Here is a 22428-nt window from a genome sequence, read left to right as displayed (position 1 = left end):
TTCTACTTGCTAAGGTGGGTTCCACTCTGAGTTAGTAAATGAGCCCTGGTGTAGGTACCTACCTCAGGTGGAATCAGATCACCCCACCCACCCGCCCGCATCCCCCCTCCCAACCTCTGGCATTAAGATTTGAAACAGCAGTCCAGGCACACTGTGTCCTGGAACTGAAGAACATGTAAACCCAGCCCTCATGCACCAGCTTCCTTTCTTCACGCTCCCAGAAGGAGAGAAAGCAAGTCTCCACAGAGAGAAGAATGAAACCAACACCCCAAGAGAGGCAGAAATGGAGAACAAGGAGGGCCAGTTGCCTAACTGCCGTGACCCCTGGCAACCTCCCAGACTCAGCCTGGAGGAAGACTCCACACCCTATTCACACCTACCCCTGTCTGGCCAGTTCCCTGAACTGATTTCTGTTACCTTCAGCTAAGAATCTTAAACTGTTACTTAGAATTTACCATGTCTCTAAATAAAATACAAAATAGGGCTAGGGATGTGGCTTAGTGGCTGAGTGTCCCTAAATTCAATCCCCAGTACCATCACCACCCAGGCCCTCCCCCCGACACACACACACACAAAAAAAAAGCACTACAGGCAATGACTAGGAGATAGAGAAGTTTGGGGGTTTTACTTCAAAGAGTGCTATCGTTCCTCCATCCCTTGTTAATATTTCAAAAATGATTGACAAAATGTATATATTTCCCTAAAATGAGATGGCCTAAGGTTAACTAAATTCCATGTTCTGGGTGTTTTTTAAAAGATGTGTTGTACTCGTTTTGACTTTTGGCTGAATTTATTGTGACTTATTTACAATGCTTTCCTGAAGTTAATCAAAAGCTTCTAAATAACACAAAACACACACACACACACACACACACACACACACACACACACACACACACACACACGCTCCTGCCAAAAGTTAACCAGAATGTTCCCAGTTTGGTAAGCAAAACTCTTCCCACTCTGGGATCAAGTTCAAGCACACCTCCTCCCCTTGGCTTCAGAGGTACTCCCGGTTTTCCTCCTAGTCAAGACTTTTCTTTTTTTGGCAAATGCCTCTTTCTTCTCTAACCAACCTTTAAGTGTGAGGAGTAAGGCAGGTCTCAGCCCCTCCCCACACTTCCCTTCCACACTCCCCTCTTGTTTTAAACACCCTTTATTTGATAACAATTCCCACTTGAATCTCTCTATCCCTGATCTTTATCCAAAGCTCCAGATTTTAGTACCCAACTGTCATTTAACACCTCCATTCACATATGTAACAACATCTCAAACATCAAGTCTAAGAAAGACCTCCTGGATTCTAGACCTCTGACAACTTCCCTCTCTTCACAGTGCTCCTCCTTCTCAGCAAGAAGGCACCAACCACGGTGCACCCGGGTTGCTCAGGCCAAAAGCCTGGGAGTTGGCCTTAAATTGCCCCTTTCCTTTTCACCCCAGCATAACTCCATTAGGTGCCACATTCTAAATGCATCCTCAGGGCTGAGGCAGTGGCTCAGTGGCAGAGTGTTTGCCTAGCATGTGTGAGACACTGGGTTCGATCCTCAGCACCACATTTAAAAAACTAATTAAACAAAATGCATCCTCAATGCAATTATTCCTCACCTTCACTGCTATCCCCTGGGCTAAACCATATTCTCTTTCTCCTGGACTACTAAACCATTATCCCCTTGTCTCCTTACAATATACTCTCCACTCAGCAACAAAATAATCCTTTTGAATTATAATTCAGTTCATGCCTCTAAGCCTTCTTCTTCTTCATGGTGCTGAGGATGAAACCCAGTGCTTCATACATACTAGGCAATATACTTACATCCCCAGCCTCTCCACCCTGGTAATGGCCTTCCATCACACTAACCAAAGAAGGACCCACTGCTCTAGAATGATGTGAAGGTTTGGATGCATGCTCATGTGTTAAAGGTTTGATCCCCAGGGGAGGTGCTATGGACCTTTAGGACATGGTGTCTGTGGGAAGTCCTTAGATCATTAAGGGCATGTTCCTCATGTGGGACCCCTACTTGTCCTCCCTTTCTCTTTGCTCTCTGACTCATGATATAAGAGCGCTCCTCTGCCACATGCTCCTGCCATGTGTCATCCTTGTCAGAGACCCAAAGTCAATGGGGCCACCTGATCTTAGACTGGAACTTCCAGAACCATGAGCCAAAATAAATCGAAGTTAATTGCCTCAAGTATTTCCTTACAGGGATGGAAGACTGATTTAACACAATAAGTGGCAACAGATGAAGTTTAGTGCTAAAGGTGACAAGAAGCATTTTCAAAGGCACAGCAATCTACTGCCACCCCCGCCCCAAATCCTCCGATGGCCTGCAAATCAGATCACACTGCACACACTCAACAGTCCATGCTGAAATGCTGTGGCAGAATCTCTGAAGTCAATGACCAGCCATTCCTAAATCAATATGCGTTCAAACAGAATACTCCTCCCCCATCTCATCAGACCTCCAAGATGACTCTGAAGGCCGAGGGAGAAGGGTGCTGCTCTAGGTCTTCTGACCATAGTTCACTTTCATGCTTCAGAGTCATCTAGTCCATATAGCTTCCACTGAAAGTCTGTACAATACTGTATCTAAAGAGATAGAAGGAAGAATGTTAAATAAATAAATAAATTTCAATCTCAAACGTATTGGCCTCTGTTTAAACGTTCTATTGTCTGCAAGTTGTCAAACAATGCTTCACTTTGTGTTCCTAGGCAGAAATACATACATCTGATGCTTAAAACTAGACCTGCTACTGTTTAGATTCCTCAGACTTACTGTAATTAACTTTAAACACAAGTGTTTCTCCCAAGTTTGAATCACCTAGAAACAAATGCCAGTGAACCTATCTTCATAAAAGGAAGGGCCTCAATATTTACTGTTACTGTTTCTAAAATTTGTTTTAAAGTCAACCAGTAAAACTTCTACCTCCCCCTGCAGAAGCCAGGAAGAAAATTCAGGCTTCTCTCCCTCTGCGCACCTGTCACTGGACAACACCCCGGCCCCATCGCCTCCCTTCTTATGTGATCATCTCCTGGCAGCAGGAAGGCTGTGGTGGATCTGTGCCATTCAGGCCCTCTTTGAAAGCTATTTTTAGGACAGCGGCCCCTCTCTGATTCCTAACTTGGCCCTAGATAATCATGAGGCAATCTTTAGAGAGAAACCCTTCAGAAGCCAGGGAAGTCCCGATAATATTGGCAACATTCCCTCCGCTAACACAGCAAGAATCTCCAAAGAGCCACAAAGGAGAGGACAGCCTCATCAGACCTGAGTGTCCTCAGCTGGGCTCCCGTTACACACGCATAGGGTGCCTGGTATCCAGGATTTCATCAGGTTAGCAAATCAAAGATGGAAGAGAGGTACTACTCCTCTATGGAGGTTTTGAACCATGTGCCAGGAAACTGCAAACAACTCACAGATGAGAATGTGTCGTGAGCACTACCGACACTGAGATTTCAGGTTTGTGGAACAGCATTGGAAAAAGATATTGAAAAAAAAAAAATATCCAAAAGAAAATGTTAGTCATCCTTCATTAAAAAAAAAAAAAAAAAAAAAAAAGAGCATACCAAGACGATGTAGTAAGTGAAATATCCCCTGTGCTATTTATACATGTAACATCTATCAGTTCTAATTGGAACAGGCATTCCAGAAACAAACTATATCTGATGCTAAAACATCTAATCTTCTACACCTCTATAAAAAAAAAAAGAACTGCAGTAATATAAATTTAAAGAACTCCAAGTTCAAAATAAATATTTGTTTGGCTTCTCCATCTCACTACTAAAATGAATATAAATATAAATATAAAATGAACCTCAAACTAGGCCTAAGTATATCAACTGGAATTTCATGGGAGAATGCATCTAAAACTACAGGGAGAAATTTACATATTTCATTTTGCACCTTTCCTCCAAGGACTTTGTGTGGGATGGAGGGGTTACTAGAGACTGAACCCAAGGGCACTTTGCCACTAAGCTCCAGTCTTTTTTATCTCTAAGACAGGGTCTTGCTAAGTTGTGAGGGTTTCACCAAGTTTCTGAGGCTGGCCTTGAACTTGCAATCCTCATGCCTCAGCCACCCGAGTTGCTGGGACTACAGGAATGCACCACCACCACGCCAAGCTCCCTCCAAAGATATCTTAACATATCAAAATTGATCTCTGTTCTTTATCCCTCAGCTGAACTTTGTCAAGAATCAGAATATTTTTTTCTGAATATACAAACCTATAGTGTTAAAAATATCTGCTCTCCAGATTTCCGCTGATAACATTAAATGAAGACCTTATAAAATCCCTGAAGATAACACCTTTTATGTATCTGACTCAGGTTCAAAAATATAAAATAAAAAAGATTCAGGGCTGGAGTTGTAGCTCAGTGGTCAAGTGCTTGCCTAGCACGTGCGAGGCCCTGGGTTCCATCCTCAGCACCATATAAAAATAAACAAAAATAAAGATATTGTCTCCAACTACAACTAAAAAATAAATATTTAAAAATAAAGGAAGAAGAGTCACTCACTAGTCCCAGCTCTAGTAGTCAGCATCTGTTTACTGAGAGTCTCTGGCTCTAAATGTGAGTACACTTCTGTTTGTCAGGTATCCTTCCTTGCATCCACTTTGGAGTTGGAATTTCTGCTAAATGTGAGAGCAGTCTGGGAGAAGAAAGTAATACCACATGGACCTCAGGAAGCAACAAACCCAGTGAAGTTCCCTCCCTTACCCTCACAAGCAAAACAAAACCTCACTGCTCCAATATTGGCTACTTTTTGCATTTCTTAGATGGTAATGCAAGAAGAAGGGACCTATCAGATCTCAGAATTTGTCCTCAATAGACATGGAGGAGCAGATGATATATTTTATAAAAGAAAAAATTATTTTACTACGCATATTGTGCTATGAGAAGAATTTGGAAATTCATGAGTCAGGTTTTGTCAGTTTTACATTTGTAAGGATGATATGTTCCATTCAAAGCTCTCATCTCCATGAAAATGGCCCTTCTAATGGTATGATGTCTTAACTGACAGACTTTAAAATCATTGGTATGTGAAAGTCAATCAAGATGGAAACATCAATAACTACCCTCGGCAATAAATTCTCAACAGAAACAGTTCGACAATATATTGATTTCATCCTCAGCTGTGGCCCACAAATTTCAAACTGACCAAGGCCAGGGTCATTGCTCCCAATATCATAGATCTATGAGTCCTGATGACCTGACAGATCAGCTCAGAGATGTTTGTTTTGTGTGTGCAGGTGTGGGGTGGGGGGCAGTAACTGGAGATTGGACCCAGGGACACTTAACCATTGAGCCACATACCCAGCCATTTTTTAAATATTTAATTTTGAGACAGGATCTCACCAAGTTGCTTTGGTCCTCACTAATTTGCTCAGGCTGGCTTTGACTTCCAATCCTCCTGCCTCAGCCGCCTGAGCCACTGGGATTCCAGATATGAGCCACTGCGCCTGGCATCAGCTCAGAGTTTAAAGACAGAGTTGCGTGTGATAAGGATTTTCACTTAAAGATGGGAGAAAAATGTCCAACATACTAATCCAATTAATATCTGTAGAATTTTAAGCCCCCTGATTTTTTAAAATGAGTAATTCCAGTCCTTACTCATGCTTTTCTCCAAATGATTTCAACTCCGTGTAAAGTATTTTACTCAGATAAAATAACTTCTCTCCTTTTGGACACTAACTTCCTAACTTAGCTGTAGAGGCAAGACAGCAGTGTGGCTTAACTAAATCCAGTGGGGATTACAGTTGAGAATAATGCTATTCTCTACATTTATATAAATATGCTTCAGTTAGCAACTTAAACCTTTTCAATTTCCTTACCACTATTCTCTTCACATTATATAGACTTCTGAGAATGAAATGATTCTTATGTAATTCTTATTATATTCAGAGTCTCCAGTTAGGCACATAAAGGAGTTTTACAATAGCACCTTGAACAGTCCCAGAGAAACTACAGGGGTTCATAATGGGGGTTGGTTCCCCCAGAAGCACTGCCAGTTTCCCCCCTTATCCCTGTTTCAGAGGAATCTTTCTCCACCAAGGGCTTTCACTCACTTGACAAATGTTCCTTAACCCTCTACTGCTTTGCTAGGTGTTGGGCACAAAGTGGTGAACAAGGCAGACCATGCCTTCAAGGCGCTTTCAATGATCCTACAGATAAGACCAGAAAGTACAAGCAAACAATTATAAAAACTGCCCAAATAGAGGTGACCAAAACCTAAGGGGACCTATGGGGACCTTAGGCCATGGATATGGAGGGAACGGTTAAGTGCAGCTCCTTGAAGACAGGGAAGCTTGAGCTGAAGATAAGGAGCAGGCAGGTGAGTGTTTCTCAGCCTTTCAGATTGTATGGACTAGTAAAACTTTCCCTTTGGAACTCTGGAGAGACAACATGGGGATACCAGCTTTTAATTTTGCCACCAAGAGTATATCAATCAACTACTGTCAACACATTATAAAGGCTATTTTAACACAAAAATGGAGTATGTAAACCACTCCGGAAAGCAGTATGGAGATTCCTCAAAAAACTAGGGATGGAACCACAATATGATCCAGCTATCCAACTCCTTGGTATTTTTCCCAAAAGATCTAAAATTGAGCTAGGCACAGTGGCACACACCTATAATCCCAGTGGCTTGGGAGGCTGAGGCAAGAGGATTGCGAGTTCAAAGTCGGCCTCAGCAACTCAACAAGGCCCTAAGCAACTCAGCAAGATCCTGTCTCTAAATAAAATATTTAAAAGTGCTGGGGATGTTGCTCAGTAGTTAAGCACCTCTGGGTTCGATCTCTGGTACCAACAAATAAAAAATTTTTCCAAAACACTTTTTTAAAAGATCTAAAATTGGCATTACTAGAGCCATATTGAGACCTCAATACTTACAGCAGCACAATTCACAACAGCCAAATTATAGAATCAATCCAGATGCCCATCAATAGATGAGTGGATTAAGACACTGTGATATATATATATATACATACATATATATATATATATATATGCGCCATGGAGTTCTACTCAGTCATAAAAAATAATAAAATTATGGCATTTGCTGAAAAATGGGTGGAAATAAAGTCTATCATGCTAAGTGAATAAGCCAAACTCAGAAAATAAAAAGTTGAGTGCTTTCTCTCATATGTAGAAGCTAGAATAAAATGAAGGAAAGGGGGAGGGAAAGATAGGATAGTATAAAGACCCAATCAAATGTAAATTAATAGATGAGTGAAAGGAAGTCAAGTACAGTAGAGGAAGGAGAATGGGAGAGAGGAGGGAGCAGGGGAGGGAAAATGGGATGGAAAAGAGGGGGAATCATTAACTGAAACAGATTTCCATGCATGTACAAGTTTGTCAGTGGGAACCCAACTACTCTGTATAAACATAAAGCTCTAATTTTAAAAAATGGAGTACATAATTGCAGAATAAAGAACGTTCCTTTAGTTGGGTTATATGAATTTTGACTTTTGAAAACCTGAGCTCCTTATATTTTCTCCATCTCGTTGTATCCTAGTTGACATTTTGTCACCAAATGTCTGATTTACAATCTGCATTTGAAAGCTCTGAGCTAAGCCACAAAATGGCAGCCATGGGATATGGAGGACAGTTTGCAAACCTCCAGGAAGATCAAAGCAGGAGACCCACAGAGAAAGACACCAACAGAGGCTGGTGCTAAGAGAGTCGATGGACCAGAGAAGGCCTGGGACACTTGAAGGCAGGGCAGTGTAGCCGACCTTGCCAGCAGAAGCCACAACAGAGACCACATTCACCAGCACACACCAGCCCCACGGGATGCAGAGGGACAGAGGCATCAAGGACCAGCCATGATCAACTGCCTCAGTAGAGACCAGAGGCCTGAAGGGCAGCACCTGGATCAGACCACCCTCATCCAGTGCCGCCATGTTATCAGGCTCCTCAGAACCCAGGTATCAACTCAGAAGGGCTGTACTGGGGAAGGAGAAGACACCTTCAGAGAGAGAGCAGCCCAAGACAGGAAGTTTAAATTGACCAAATTTAAATACCTGGGAGTGATGGTTTTAACCAAAAGTTATCTGGTGGTTGCTGTGTGTTCTCTACAAGAGAGATGAAATGGAGACCTGTGAGCAAGCTGGGTTAGAAAGAGATAAAATTCCACTTCTGATTTGCACTGTGAAAGTCATCCTGTGTAAGTGCTTCTGTGGCTGCTACAGTGACTGGGGCTGGAAGAAATGGACCCTCCCTGAGCACTGTTAAGGAGTTAAGGATCTAGGTTTAATACTTAGAAAAGTGAGGGTAGTATGTTTAATACTCAGCATCTAACCACACTCCAGGAGCAGCTCATGTTACGTTCAGCCCAGAGGACTTCTCCACAGTTCTTTGGATCACTTAAAAAGTCACTCACATCAAACCAACACATACAGTTCTGTATCAAGGATATACTCTTTGGGAAGAAAATAAAAATAGAACTTTTTTTAAAAAAGGCTCTTTCCTAACACAGTTGACAGGTCATCCTCGCTCCACAAAACCTAACAGCTGCGAAATGACCTGCAGCTTCTGAACATCAGGAGGACTGGCCAGAGAAAGAGCTGGTCAGCACGATGCTCAGCACGTCAAGGGCCTGGCAAGTGGGGACCCCCTCTCTCTGACACACTGTTATGCCTGCTTACGTGCCCACCATCAGCACTGTGTGAGGCCAGGGTGGGAGAGGAAGCAGACACCTCTTCCATGGACAAAGATAACATCAGGGCTCAGCTCTTCAGGGTCCACTGACAGGCCTTTGGACAGACAGGTCACAAGACAGTCACCTTCCCCATTCCTCCTCCCTTTCAGAGATGTTCACCTGATGTTTCCAGGAGAATAGCACCTTGCCCAAGAAAACAGTTAATGAATAGCAGCAATGGGTATTAAGCCCAGTTCTTTATTTTTTTATTATTTTTTTTTTAAAGGAGTCTCACTATGTTACCCAGACTGGCCCTAAATTCCTTGGCTCAAGCAATCCTCCTTCCTCCTCAGTCAGTGAGACTGCAGGCAGGTACCACTGTACCAAGCTCAAATGGGGAATCTTTCTCACCCTCCTCTCCACAATTGCAAACATCACCTAACATTTGTAGCTCTTAAATGCACAGCAACAGGGGCTACGGTTGTGGCTCAGTGGTAGAGCACTTGCCTAGCATGTGTGAGGCACTGGGTTCAATCCTTAGCACCACATATTAATTAATTAATTAATTAAAGGTACATCAACAACTAAAAAAAAAAATATTTAAAAAACAAAACACAGCAACAGACCCCAATGCCACCTGGACATGGAGGGTACACGTTTCTCAAGGAGCTCCCAAACTGACTCAGTAACTGAATTACATTGGCAAGCCAAAAACTAATCTTGACCTCATTTTCCACATCTACAAAAACCAACATAACGACAGCCACCCCTCTTACAGGATTGTTTTAGAGTTAAATGAAATTGTTGTAAACTTTCTAACATACCCAGTTGTTAGCTGCTGTGGTTGTAATGTTGACAACCTTGTCCGACAACCTTTATTATCGTCCTCACCGTGCTGATGACCAAAGCTCAACATCTTGTTCATTCGCCCAAGAGAACTTTCTGGGATGATGGACATGTTCTAAATCTTAACTGATGTATGGTTACATACAGGCATATTTATCTAAACTTGTAATTATACATTTACACTAGGTGCATTTCATTCATTTCACGGTACTTAATTTTATCTCAATTTTTTTTTTCCCAAACATCACATGGCCAGTAAACAGCAATGTGCAGCCAAGCACAGTGGTGCATGCCCGTAATCCCAGGACTTCAGGAGGATCTCAAGTTCAAAGCCAGCCTCAGCAACTCAGTGAAGCACTAAGCAATTTAGCAAGACCCTGTCTCAACAACCAAAAAAAAAAAAAAAAAAACAGCAATGTGCATTCTGACAGATCCAATACTTCATGTCAAAATTTACATTTTTTTTCTGGTTCTTGTTCTGAAATCTGCTTTCCAACTAATCCTTCCTACCCATTTGAAACTTTTGAATGTTCATTATACCAATTAACTGCTAATTTATCTATTCTACTTATTCAGAATTTTAGCTTTACCGTTACCTCCTAAATATATTCCCCCAGACCTTTCTATTAAATATAGGTCTCTGGACACAACTCTTTAAGGGCACTATAGCCATAGACTGCATCTCCTTAAAAAGCAGGTCAGGACCATGTGCCAGTTGCCTACAGTCTCAAGCCAACAGACTTCTGATGACTCGAAAATGTATTTTTCAGCCTTAGTCAAAATCCCTAAAACTATTTATTGAGCAAATAAATATAAAGAGCTAGACTCAATACTACTAATAGAGAAGTAAACAAAATTAAAATCTAATTAAGATCAAAATGTTGGCTATTACATCATTATGTAGATAATTTTCAGAATTCCACTGAAAAGTAGATCTCTTTCCCCATGAAAATCAGTAAAAAATGACAGTCAAAACAACAAAACCAAGTTCAAGAGCAGTATTGAGCCAGTATAGAAAGAACTGTTCAAGCTGGGCATGGTGGTGTACACCTGTAATCTCAATGACTCAGGAGGCTGAGGCACAAAGATCGTAAGTTCAAATAAAAAAATTTAAAAGTTAAGGATGTTACTCGGTAATAAAGAGTCCCTGAATTCAATCCCCAGTACCAAAAATTAAATTTTAAAAAAGAACTGTTGGTAAAAGTAAATAACAAAAGCTAAACCACCATGCATACCTGGTACCCATCGAGGACAATGTCAAGGACTATACAGTTGGGCTAAAGAAATGACTTGAAGACTTCGCATGCTTTTTGTTTGTAAAAATTACATATAGTTCCCTAGAGAAATTACCCAAGAAATAGCACAAGCAATTTGAGGGAAATGAGGTAGGCAGAGTTTAAAGCTAAAATAAAATCTTTTCCAGAAAGGGTTATATGACCATGAATAGCTCCTTGTTCAAAACCTTTGGACAGGTATCACATCTCTTCAAAGTCCACTTGGCTTAAAGGAAATAATTTTCCACTTGAATCGTGCCAAGACCAACTGAAAATCGTCACTGTGTGTGTGGGGTTACGCAAGTTGGCACCTCACCTAGTGCCTCCCAACCTTTATTAAACATCAGCTTCCTGTACCCTTCACTTGAAAATGATTACGTTAGGCTTTCCATTGGCTAATAAAAGTTTTTGAACAGAAGATCAACATATGTACACATATAACTCACTTTGGTTAGGCAAAAGGACTGCCAACTTCCAGAAAAGGGTCCACTGTTAAAGTCCCAATACTCTACCTTTCTTAGACAACACCTGGTAATAGAGAGCTGATGTCCTCCAGGGCTAGAAATGCGACCCAGACTCTCAGGTGTAACTGGTTTCATGGGGCATTCATCTCTTCCCAGTTCCAACTGACATCAGGCCTCACCTTTTAGCTGAATTTCCAGGGAATTATCCCTATACACCCCAATAATTACCTACCTCTGTGTAGCTTAATAAGGAAATAGGACTCGTATTCTTATAGAAAAAATTATTTCAAATATCAGTCCCTATTCAACATGACTGGACAGCTAATTTATGAAATGGGATGAAATCAGAAGATCCAAATGATCGTTCTTTCAGACTAGTCTGAAAGCTAAATTCCTATAGCAATGAAATACATTGTAACAATCTGTAACTGTCAAATTTCCATTTGTGCTACTAATCTAAATGACTTCCAACATTTAACATTCTGTATTCATGTTCTATGGTTAGAAAATGGAACAATAATGAACCATAATTCTAAGCTATGTCATCTGAATTTTTATATTCCAAACCATTGCATAACTTGGACCCCACTTCAACACCCATATTTAGGAAAAAAACCTGGCAATACTAATTTATTACATTTTATTGACATTAAAACTCATCAAGTAAGAGTACTGTGTTGGGAGTAGAGAAAGAATGAGTAGAAGTCCTTAGCACTTAACTTACTTAACTTACCATAAAACAAAACATTTACTCAAATAGTTCTGGTTCCCAATTTCCTTCTGTGTCAAACAGAGCTCTCATGACCTGCTCTGCTCAAATCACAGGGCTGACATGCTTACTGAATGAAAATGTTCTTAATGTGTTATATTAACAAGGTGCTTTCCAAAAATATAATTTCTCTTTGCCTCAAAAATAAAAGTTCAGAATCTTTTTAGTATTTAAACATATAAATAGTAAGATTTTACAATTTATATTCTTGAACATTTTGGACTAAGTTAAAGCTTAACTATTAGAATAGAGGCCCTGAAGTACTTTAAAATCCACAAGAGCATTATTACTTCAAAAGTGATGACTCAACTCTAAGTGCTTTTAAAATGTGCAGATAGAACACTGGTAACATAATATACAGACTTTAGCAAAGGTGAAAGTATCTGCTTGGATTTAAAAAGATACAGCTCCAATCTAACAAAATATGAGCAGGTCACTAAATTCACAGCTTTAAAGAAAACCAAAAGGTAACAAAACTGGAGTCCAAGAATAAATGTCAAATGCTACTGTATAAACCAAATCTTTCAAAGGAAAAGAGAAAGTTATCAGGCTCCTTCCTAATAATTTGATTCCAATAGAGAGCACCAGCAAGTTTAAGCAACACCTTCACCAAAGCCAAGTCAAGGAAATTACAGAAAACAACTTATAAATCAGAAGAGATTTAAAACAAAGGAGATTATTAGCACCTATTGATGATCTTCTATATACCTGGCACTGTGACAGAATGACCCCAACAGATAGCACCTTAGCCTTGAGGTACTGATGAGGCACCTGGCGTGCAGAGGTAATGAAGTAACTCACGGAAGGTCACCCAGCTGACATAGAAGACCTGAGACATGAATTTGACTGTGTCTAACTGCCCAGTTTTTGCACTCTCCATTTCATTCCTGTTCCAAGTGTTCTGATACTCATAACATTTTTTTCCAATTCTATAACAAAGTATCTTTCCAAGGTCTCATACCTGAGGTCAGGGTGAGCAAAACCTAGCTAACTGTAGAAATACCTCTATTTTAGTATTCCAAATTCAAAAGCAAAAGAAGAAAAGCAATACTCAGTACTGGACGGTGGGGAAGAGGGCAAATTATTCAAGATCAAAATACCTTTTACTATTGAAGTAGAAAATAACTGTCCTATTACTATATATTAGTAAGGTTATAAGCTTTTGAATTTCAGTTTCATTTGATAAACTAAAACTCACATTTTTTATAATAGTCCAATCTGCAATATAAAATGGTTTACATTTTTCCATAATAAAAGAAACAGGTTTTTTTCCTACTTCCATTCCACTTTTACTGATTAGAACCTTATTTTCACATTGAAATTAAGAGTTAGGAAATCCCTCTGCAATAGTTCCCATTAGTGTCTTCCTAAAGCAACATCAGTGAGATGTTGACAGAAATATTTCCTAAATGTTAAACAACAATTTGTTAGTACTTGAGAGCATTACATTGAGTTCAATAATAAAGAATGCTACAAATCAGATGTGTGATTTGTATGGTTGGCTCATGCCTGTAATTTCAGTCACTCAGGAGGCTGAAGCAGGAGGATCACAAGTTCATGGCCAGCTTAGGCAAATTAGCAAGTCCTTGTTTCAAAATAAAAGAAAAAGAAGAGAGAGCCAGAAATGTAGCTCAATGATAGACCACATGCCTAGAATGCACCAGGTCATGTTCAATCCCCATTACTGTATTGAAAAAAAAAATCTAGCAAACTACCAAAAGGTTTTATAGAAATGCAAAACTACTCTGAAACACAAATATTTAATACTATAGTTGAAAGAACAATCTCAGGGTGAAAAGTCATCTGAATTCTCCTCTATAAGTTGTAAAAGACATAGTTTTTTAAACAGCCCAAGTTGGTATTCAAGAGAAATCATCAACTTGTGATTTTCTGTGTAAGTGGAGAAAGTAATAAATTATCACAAGTGGAATCAATTCTGTGTAAGAGTTTGCACATGGGTATGGCAGATGTCCTGAGAAAGGCTCTTCCTAACAAAAAAGTAACTCAGAAGGAACAGGATCCTCTGCACCTTCCAGCTCTGCTACTCTGCTCCAACGTCATCCTTCCCAGAGAGACACAGGAAATAATTGTCCTATGATTATATATTAGTAAGGTTATAAGTTTTTGAATTTCAGTTTCATTTGATAAATCTCCTTTGTCCCTTTGCTTGTCCAGTATGTAACTTGGGGTGAGGGGTGAGAATAAGAGGAGAGGTCAAGGAGGAAAGTGGGGAAATGAGTAAGGAAATCCATACTTCTGATTTAAAAGACTTTCTACTAATTAACTGCAAAAAATAATTTGAATTTCCATGCCATCAGAACTCTAAGTGATTTATCGGGCTACATCCATCACAAATAATTATAAAAGTACAAATGTTCCCAGTACTGTAAGGTTCAAACTATCTTCAAAAGCCTTACAAAATATAACAAGAAGATATTGGAGAACTAGCTCAATGGTAGAGCACTTGCCTAGTATGCTTGAGGCCTTGGATTCAATCCCTAGTATATTTTTTTTAAAAAAATGTGTATACATACTTTCACCTACACGGAGACAATATACATATCCATTCATATATTGGAAAAATTAACTACCAAACAGTATTCAGAGAAATTAAGTAAAATCAGAGTACAGTATTAAGTGTTTTTGCTTTTCAGCTCTTCTAGTAATAAGGAAAAGAGTCATGATGATTATAATCAAGAATGTCAAAACAACCTGTTTACCAAAATTTGGTGGGAATTATGGCACAATAACAACTTGGGAAATAATTCCAACAACAAAAAGAGTAACATCCTCAGAATTGGGGCCAAATGCTTTTCAGATCTGTGCCCTGGTACAAGATTTGGACCTTAGAAAGTGCTTGAATCAGGACTTGTGGATGATGAAAATCAAATATAATATTCAAACAGCAAAGATTCTTTTACTTGCCATTTAACATGAAAACATAGCCCTAATTATATGCATAAAAGGCTTGGTTCTGCATGTGAGGCTGACATGGATGAGCTAATAAAACAAGTGCATTTTTCTCAATAAACAGGTCCTGACATAACTCAGCCTTTTTAACCCACTTCTCATTTCTCCAATCCATCTTTCTCTACCAGCATGAGGCACTTCTGCCAGGTTCACTGCAGTTAAAGCCTACTGGATCAGATTAGTGACAGGCAAATATGGTTCAATTATGTAATGTGTCTAAGAATGAGAGGATTACACTATAGCAGTTTACTGTATAATAAAAAAAATACAACTTTTTATGACCCAAGATAATTAACTGGTATTCCGGTAAGTACAACTCAACTACTTGACAGAGAGGTGGGGGAAGAGGGCAGATCTATGTTTGAAAGCCATCCCTTAGAATGCTTGTATCTACACTGGCTTCTATTTTTATTTCATCAAGCTAGCCAAATGAGCTCTGATTGAAAAGGACCTGCAGTTTCAACATGCTATCACTAATCATTAACACTCATTAAAAAAAAGATAAATATGAAAGAAAATAATTTCTTATATGCAACTGAACACTACTAAATACCTCATATGAACTGCTTATCTGAAATAAGGTGAAGAAATATTGACTTTTCCTTCAGGATTGGTATATAGCACCTGTAAATAACACCTGAGTTAATTATTACCAAGGCTCCAATGTAGGAAAAAATAGGAGATAAGCTAACAACCCAATAGTCAAGACTTAAAGAATACAGTCATAAATGTGATTTAAGCTATATGTTTATTTACATAAGAATATACTCTTACACCTCTTCTTCCTATTCTTCTAGTAAGTATGGATATTTCACAGAAGAACTCCTTTCACAATGCCAATTTAAGTTTCTGCAATATCTTAGTTAATAGCAGACCATCATGGTAATTGTGATAGGCCCTCAAACTTAAATTTTCTTTTGCATCCAATTTTCTTAGCTAAAAGAATGATAATAAGGTAATTTAATGTTTTAAAAGCCCATTCCAGCCAGGCTCAGTGGTGCATACCTGTAATTCCAGTGACTTAGGAGACTGAGGCAGGAGGAATACAAGTTCAAGGCCAGCCTCAGCAACTTAGGGAGACCCTGTCTCAAACAGAAAACAAAAAGTACTAGGGATACAGCTCAGTGGTAAAGCACCCCTAGATTCAACCCCCAGCACCAAAAATAAAATATTTTTTTAAATGAGAATAAAAACCCATTACAAAGCATCTTACCTAGAAGACCCATGTGTTCCTAGTCTGCCCCTCTGTTCTGCTGGGCTGGTGGGAAGCACTGAAATCTGGTTCTGAAAAGCCTGCTTTGACCAGAGGTCTCCACGCTGTGGGAAACCAAGCAGAACTATCCTTCCTCTTGGCACAATCCTTATTGACACATGAAATCAGTACAGTTTCAGGCATAGTTACAATGCTTGGAAGTCATTCTTTGCAACCTCTTTGCCCCTTTGCAGCTAGTCTAAGGAACTTAGGACCTGCACTTCATCTTTTTTTCACTGCTCAAAAAGATTCTACTCAGCCAGACACATGCCTATAATCCCAGTGACTCAGGAAACTGACACAGGAGGATCACAAGTTCAAGGCCAGCCTCAGCAATGTGAGGACGCCCTGCCTCAAAAATAAAATAACAAAGAAGTGAGGATGTAGCTCAGTTCTAAAGCCCATAGGCTCAATCCCCAGTACACACACACACACACACACACACACACACACAGAGAGAGATTCTTGTTTTATTCATGTAACTAATGTGTACACATGAACATCCTTGAGACACGGGCCTGACAGCGAAACTTAAAAGCATTTTATCTTTAAATAAATACATTTTCAGTACTCAATATTGTATTTGAACTATAGTGCAAGGAAAACCTACCAGCTTTAATGAACAAATTAAGTTGCCTTGTAAATCTAAGATTTATGTGGAAATATGTACTTCTGAAGTGTTTGAAAGCTATAAAGTGAAGTACCTCTAGGTACTACCTTCTTTACACTCAATTGGTTGAGCAAATCTTTCTTCCTCAATTGTGTAACACTGTACATCTGAAAAATCACAAATACAAACTGGTTTATGGTGTACAAAAATGAAGCTTACAGTATTTATTCACATAGTAAAGATAGACCCTCAAATCTGTCATCCCCAAAATGAAAAACTTTTTTTTTTTTTAATCTTGGGCCAAGTGAACAAGAAAGTTATTCATTAATATCATCATAGAAAACTGCCCACATGAAAGAGTAGTAGTAACTGCTGACTTCAAAGAATACTGAGAGCATTTTTTTTAAAAAAATTAACTATCATCAGAGCAATCTTTAATTAAACTTGGTTTAGGAATAAAATTTTTAGAAGAAATCGCTACTTCAATTACATTAGGCTATCATAACTGAAGCATGGAGACCTATGGTCAAAGCAGGTTTTTCAGAACCAGATTTCAGGCTAGCTGAGTTCTTACCATGAGACCTGGTTCCTCTTTTCTGTAGAATGTGATCACTTGTCCTCAGCTCCTATTACTTACTTCCTCTGAAGGCCACAGTCACCACTGCCCACATACCTGCCAGCTATAGGGCCACCTCCTCCTAGGCCTATTCACCTCCAGAGAAAGTCTGCCACCAAACACCAGGAGTACTAACCTCATGCTCACAGCCCAAATAGTACCCCGTGGCTTACCCCTGGGCTCTAAAGATTGGGGGACGGGGGAGAATGCATGGATTCAGGCTATGATGGAGAACTCATGCGGTTCAGTGAAGCCTTTGAAAAGTCCTCAGGAAATATTTAAACTTCCATAGTACATATAGAAAGATAAGTTTGAGAAATCAGGAAGGTTTTTTGTCCCCTTCAAACAAATAGTTTAATTTATGAACAGTGTTGGAAATTAGTTTGGGAAAAACATTACTGTCAAGACATCAAGGAAAGACTCATATCAACAATTCTGTAAGAAACTACAATAACGCATAGCAAAAGAGTCTGACAAAATTACACTAGAAATGGATGAATGGAAACAAAGGAATTGTGGGCCTGCTTTGTATAATCACAACAAATCTAAAAGGTTTTCAATGTCTGGGATTTGAAACTTTCTGCTTTGATTTCAAAGAACGTTGTTTGCCAGTCTTGACAATTTCTCACCAAAAATGCAAGAAGTTCTGCAATACTATGTACTCTAGAACATAGATTCCAACCCATTACAACAGCCTCCAATTCAGAATTTGAGGAGGAATTCTTTTCACAAAAGTATTCTACCACTTTCACACACAGTTCTTAAACATAATTTAGAAGCGTTAAGAATTCTGTCTCGAGAATGTCAATAGATTTAGTAATGCTGAGTACAGAACTTTGTTGATCAACACCACTATAAATGCTTACAAGGCAAAGACTGAAATGGAAAGATTATCTTCAATATGATGGCAAAAGTTTTCTAACAATCCATAAAGAGCTCTTATGAGTTCACAGAAAGACATTAATGTTCCAAGAAAAAATGTGGCACTATATCCAATTAAAAAGAAAGAAAACCACTGGACACAGTGGCACACACCTTTAATCCCAGCAACTCAGGAGGCTGAAGCAGGAGGATTACAAGTTAGAGGACAGCCAGGGCAACTAAGCAAGACCCTGTCTCAAAAAAAAAAAAAAAAAAAAAAAAGAGTGGGGAAATGAGAATGTAGCTCAATGGTGGAAGTGCCCTCAAGTCCAAACCCCAGTAACAAAAATTTAAAAAGAAATAAACCAAAAATATTTTTTTGTTGTTCAACACCATTTGTAACCAAAGAAAATGGAAATTTAAATATTGAGGTAGCATCTTTCACCTAAAAAGCTGGCAAGAATATTTCTTCCTTTTTTACGGATGATCCATGTTAACAAGTACTCTCACAGAATGCTGATAAACATTACTTTGGTTAAAACTTTTTTTTTTTTAAACAAATGCTTATCAAGAGACTTTGAACTATGAACTGTTTTTCAAGGACTCCTTCCTAATATATCCTGTCCCAAAGTTTTTAAAAGGATGATTTTTCTAAGAGTATATTTAATAATAGTAACTGGAAATAAACAAAAGTTCAGCTGTTAGAAAATGGTTAAATAAAAGCTGGGGGTTGTGGCTCAGTGGTAGAGAACTTGCCTAGCATGTGTGAGGCACTGGGTTCGATTCTCAGCATCGAATATAAATAAATGAACAAAATAAAGGTCCATTAATGTCTTTAAAAAATTTTTTAACAAAAGAAAATGGTTAAATAAACCAATACAACTATAGAATAAAATACTGCATAAACACTAAAATAAGGTTTCTGAAGACAATGTCATGAGAAATTTTTATGATATGCTAAGCAGGAAAAAAAATGGCATGTATATTGATATATATTATAGTAATTTGTTTTATATATTAACATATACGAAGAAAATGTTAATTATATCTTTAGGTAGGTAGTACGATTATTTAACTCTTGCACTTTTCTGAATCTTCTAATTTTTATATATCAAGCATGCATTACTTTTGAAATCATAAGATAGTTAACAGGACTATTAAATGACATTAAAAGCTCAAGTCTAATAATTGGAGCTTAGTTTCCAAGAAATACTATAAGAAATTTATCTAGAATGTCATAATCCTATTAAACACTCTAAAAGTCAACTTTGATTTATTGACATTTAATTAAATGATGCAGACCTCTACCAAACACTATTTTCTCTACAAGAACAGATGTTGGAGGCTGGGGGTATACCTTGATGGGAAGAGTATATGGGTGACAGGCACAAAACTGTTCTCCAGCCCCACCCCCACCACCAAAAGCCAGAAAGAATAGGTGGGAAAAGTTGATGCAAATTACATAAAGAACTGCATGTTACATGTTATTTTAAACTAAATTCGACTCCTATGAGGATTTTTATTTTTTAATAAGCAAATAGGGTTTGGGGTATAACTTTCTTTATGGAATACAGTACTTAAAGAAAAATTCTATAAAAGCAATTTTCCACATTGTAAAGCTATGTAAGTAGGGTATCGTTTTAATTTAAAGTCCATCATTTCCTGCTGTAATCATCCCTAAAAAAGTTGGTCTATGTAACCACAATTTTGATTATGCAGTTCCCTTTGGAGTTACCCATACACTATTATCTGGGTGTAGTTAGATTTCTTAAAAAGGTCATAGGTTCCAGGTAGCAAAGACTCGTATTTTTTTTAATTTCCCCACCCCATAGATTTCTTCCTCTCCCAGGAATTCACTCCTTAAAACTCCACTCCCACCCACCCCCATCCCCAGAGCTGTGATTTAGTGTGATGACTGAATTCCAATCACCTGGCAAAACATGAAAGCTCTCACCCCTCTTGTTTGGCCTAAGATTTTGGTTTTATTCAAACAAACAAAATACACTGGATTTCCTTGCTTAGAACACTGACTGCTTAAAATAGTATTTAACGGAATAGGTGCAACTATGCAGGCAGGCTAAATGAATAATTAACCTCTTCATTCCCCCTTCTAAGGTTAATTATTCCAAGTCAAAATCTACAAATGACCTAGCAGAAAAGAGTATGTCTTAAGATTAGGGGGAGGGGGAGGATTAGGGCAAAAAAAGATTTATCTAAAATAAGTTCAACTCCTAAGTCCACTAATTACTATTGAGTAGTCAATAAGGTGGCCTTAACTAGGAGTGGATTTTTTCTAGAGAGCTTGAAAAGTACAAACGAGCTGCAGGAAGTAATGAGGCAGAGCGAAAAGATTTAGGAACTGCAGCAACCCCCATGTCTCCCACATTTTCAGCCCAGATTCCCAAGCAAACCGCCCAGCGGGAAGGCTGGGGTCGCTGGCCCCGGCGGTTCAAGTGCCAGGTGGGCGGCTTCTGGCTGGAGGTACAAGCTGGTACAAGTATGGGCTTTACCCAGTCTATAGTGAACACCCCCCCCCATCACCCCAGCCGGTCACTTTCAAGGTGACAGCGACAAGATCCGCATCCGTCCCTTCCGCAGGAGCCGCACTGACCCCACGTGAGAACTGCCTCCGCTCCACGGAGCTGCCACCCCACCTTCTCCCCCAACTTTGGCACACCCAAATACGCGCCCCTCTCTTCGGAAACTAGTCCCGCCTCCACCAGTCAGTTGCACTGACCGCGTCCCCCTCGGGAAGAGATCGCCACCGCGGCCAGGCTGGGCGGCGGGAATCTTCTCAGCTCTGCACTTACCCGCAGCGCCCCGGAGCCAAAGCCGAGCCCTCGGGGAAGCAGCGGCGGAGAGAGCGCTCGGAGCCCGGGCGCCCTAGGCACTCTAGGCGGGGGCGCTCCAGGCCGATCCCGGGAGGACGGCGCGGCGGCGTGTGCACCTGAGGCGCGCGGCTCGGCCCCCAGCCCAACTGCACCCCGGCGGCCGCAGCAACGGCTGCCAAGCGGGAACCCGGAGTCCGGGCGTCTCGGCCTCCCCGCCTCCCAGGCTGCCAGGGGGTGGAGCAAGGGCGGGGAGTTGGGAAAACTTGTAAATAGAAAAGCTCAGCGGTCTCAGCTCCTCCACCCGCCGCGGCTCTTTCGGAGCGGACCCCTCCTCCGTCATCCAGCGGGAGACCCAGGACAGGCGAGGTTCCAGAGGGTTGACGCCCCGAGAAACTTGAGAGACGCGCGAGGCGGTACCTTGAGGCGCGAGGCAGGGAGACTCCTGCTTTTCTTGGCTCGACGGGGCTCCTCTCGGCAGGTTGGCGGGCTCTGCTCGCTCCCTCCTCTCGCGCTCCTGTGTCCCAATCCCGAGGCCCCGCGCGCTCCCGGGCTAAGAGCGAGCGCGCCCCCACGCCGGAGGCGTCTACCCAGGAAGGTGCTGCACCTGTTGCCACGTGCGACGCTGGGCCGCCGGATGCTGCCCGCGCACCTGGATGAAGCGCGAGTCCCCAGACCACAAAAGTCCCCCGGGCGACCATAGCTCTGCCAATGCTAGGTACCTAGGGCTGGCCGGGCTCCACAGAGGATCAGCCTCCCGCTCCTCCCCTCTGACCACCAGTTCTTATGAGCCCTCTGACCTCATGACAGAGGTGGGGTCAGTGCATCAAGGGGTGGTGGAGATGGGAGGTGGGAGAGTTGCGAGGAACCAACAGCGAAAGTCTCTTTGTGGTTCTGACGGTCTGTATTTGTCTTCATAGTTCTGAGAGGTTTATTAGCAAACACCTATTAAAGATTAAAGAAATGAGCACTCCAGCTGTTAGATACTAATATAAAAAGTGGGAAGGAGTGTAGAACACTGGAGAGAGAAACCGGGCCCACCCACTTTTCCCTAAACACAAACTGAGTCTTTGCTCTTTGCTTGACTAAGCAAATTTCATCCAAAGCTATTTTCAGCCCTTAAAGTGTTTTCTTCTATAAGGCATATTTCGAATACAAAGCTTTTCCAAAGATAATATTCTGCCTGTGAGAGATATAACATTAATGAAGCATTAAATGTCAGACAAACCTGAATCCAATTTTTAAAAACAGTTTAATTACCTCACTGGGGTTTGCTAAAAGCACTTTAAGTAAACTTTTTCT

General features: G+C 40.4%; 1 protein-coding gene across 5 annotated transcripts in view; it reads right to left on the bottom strand.

The window, feature by feature from the left end:
* The window catches only part of Mtus1 (microtubule associated scaffold protein 1), a 146081-nt gene extending 124399 nt beyond the window's left edge, over positions 1 to 21682 (bottom strand). For 3 of the 5 annotated variants that reach the window (XM_005334304.5, XM_040267863.2, XM_040267864.2), the window contains exon 1: positions 21109 to 21248. The gene's annotated coding sequence lies outside the window, so the exon portion shown is untranslated. Of the gene's footprint in view, positions 1 to 2460; positions 2588 to 21108; positions 21249 to 21546 lie in introns of those variants that run through there. The other 2 variants (XM_078031079.1, XM_078031078.1) reach the window with 2 other exon arrangements.
* Positions 21683 to 22428: the final 746 nt, after the last annotated feature.

Source organism: Ictidomys tridecemlineatus, chromosome 14 (assembly GCF_052094955.1).
Source record: "Ictidomys tridecemlineatus isolate mIctTri1 chromosome 14, mIctTri1.hap1, whole genome shotgun sequence".
Lineage (NCBI taxonomy): Eukaryota > Metazoa > Chordata > Mammalia > Rodentia > Sciuridae > Ictidomys > Ictidomys tridecemlineatus.
The sequence above is the reverse complement of the archived record's forward strand: the minus strand, read 5'-3'. Positions and strand labels throughout refer to the sequence as shown.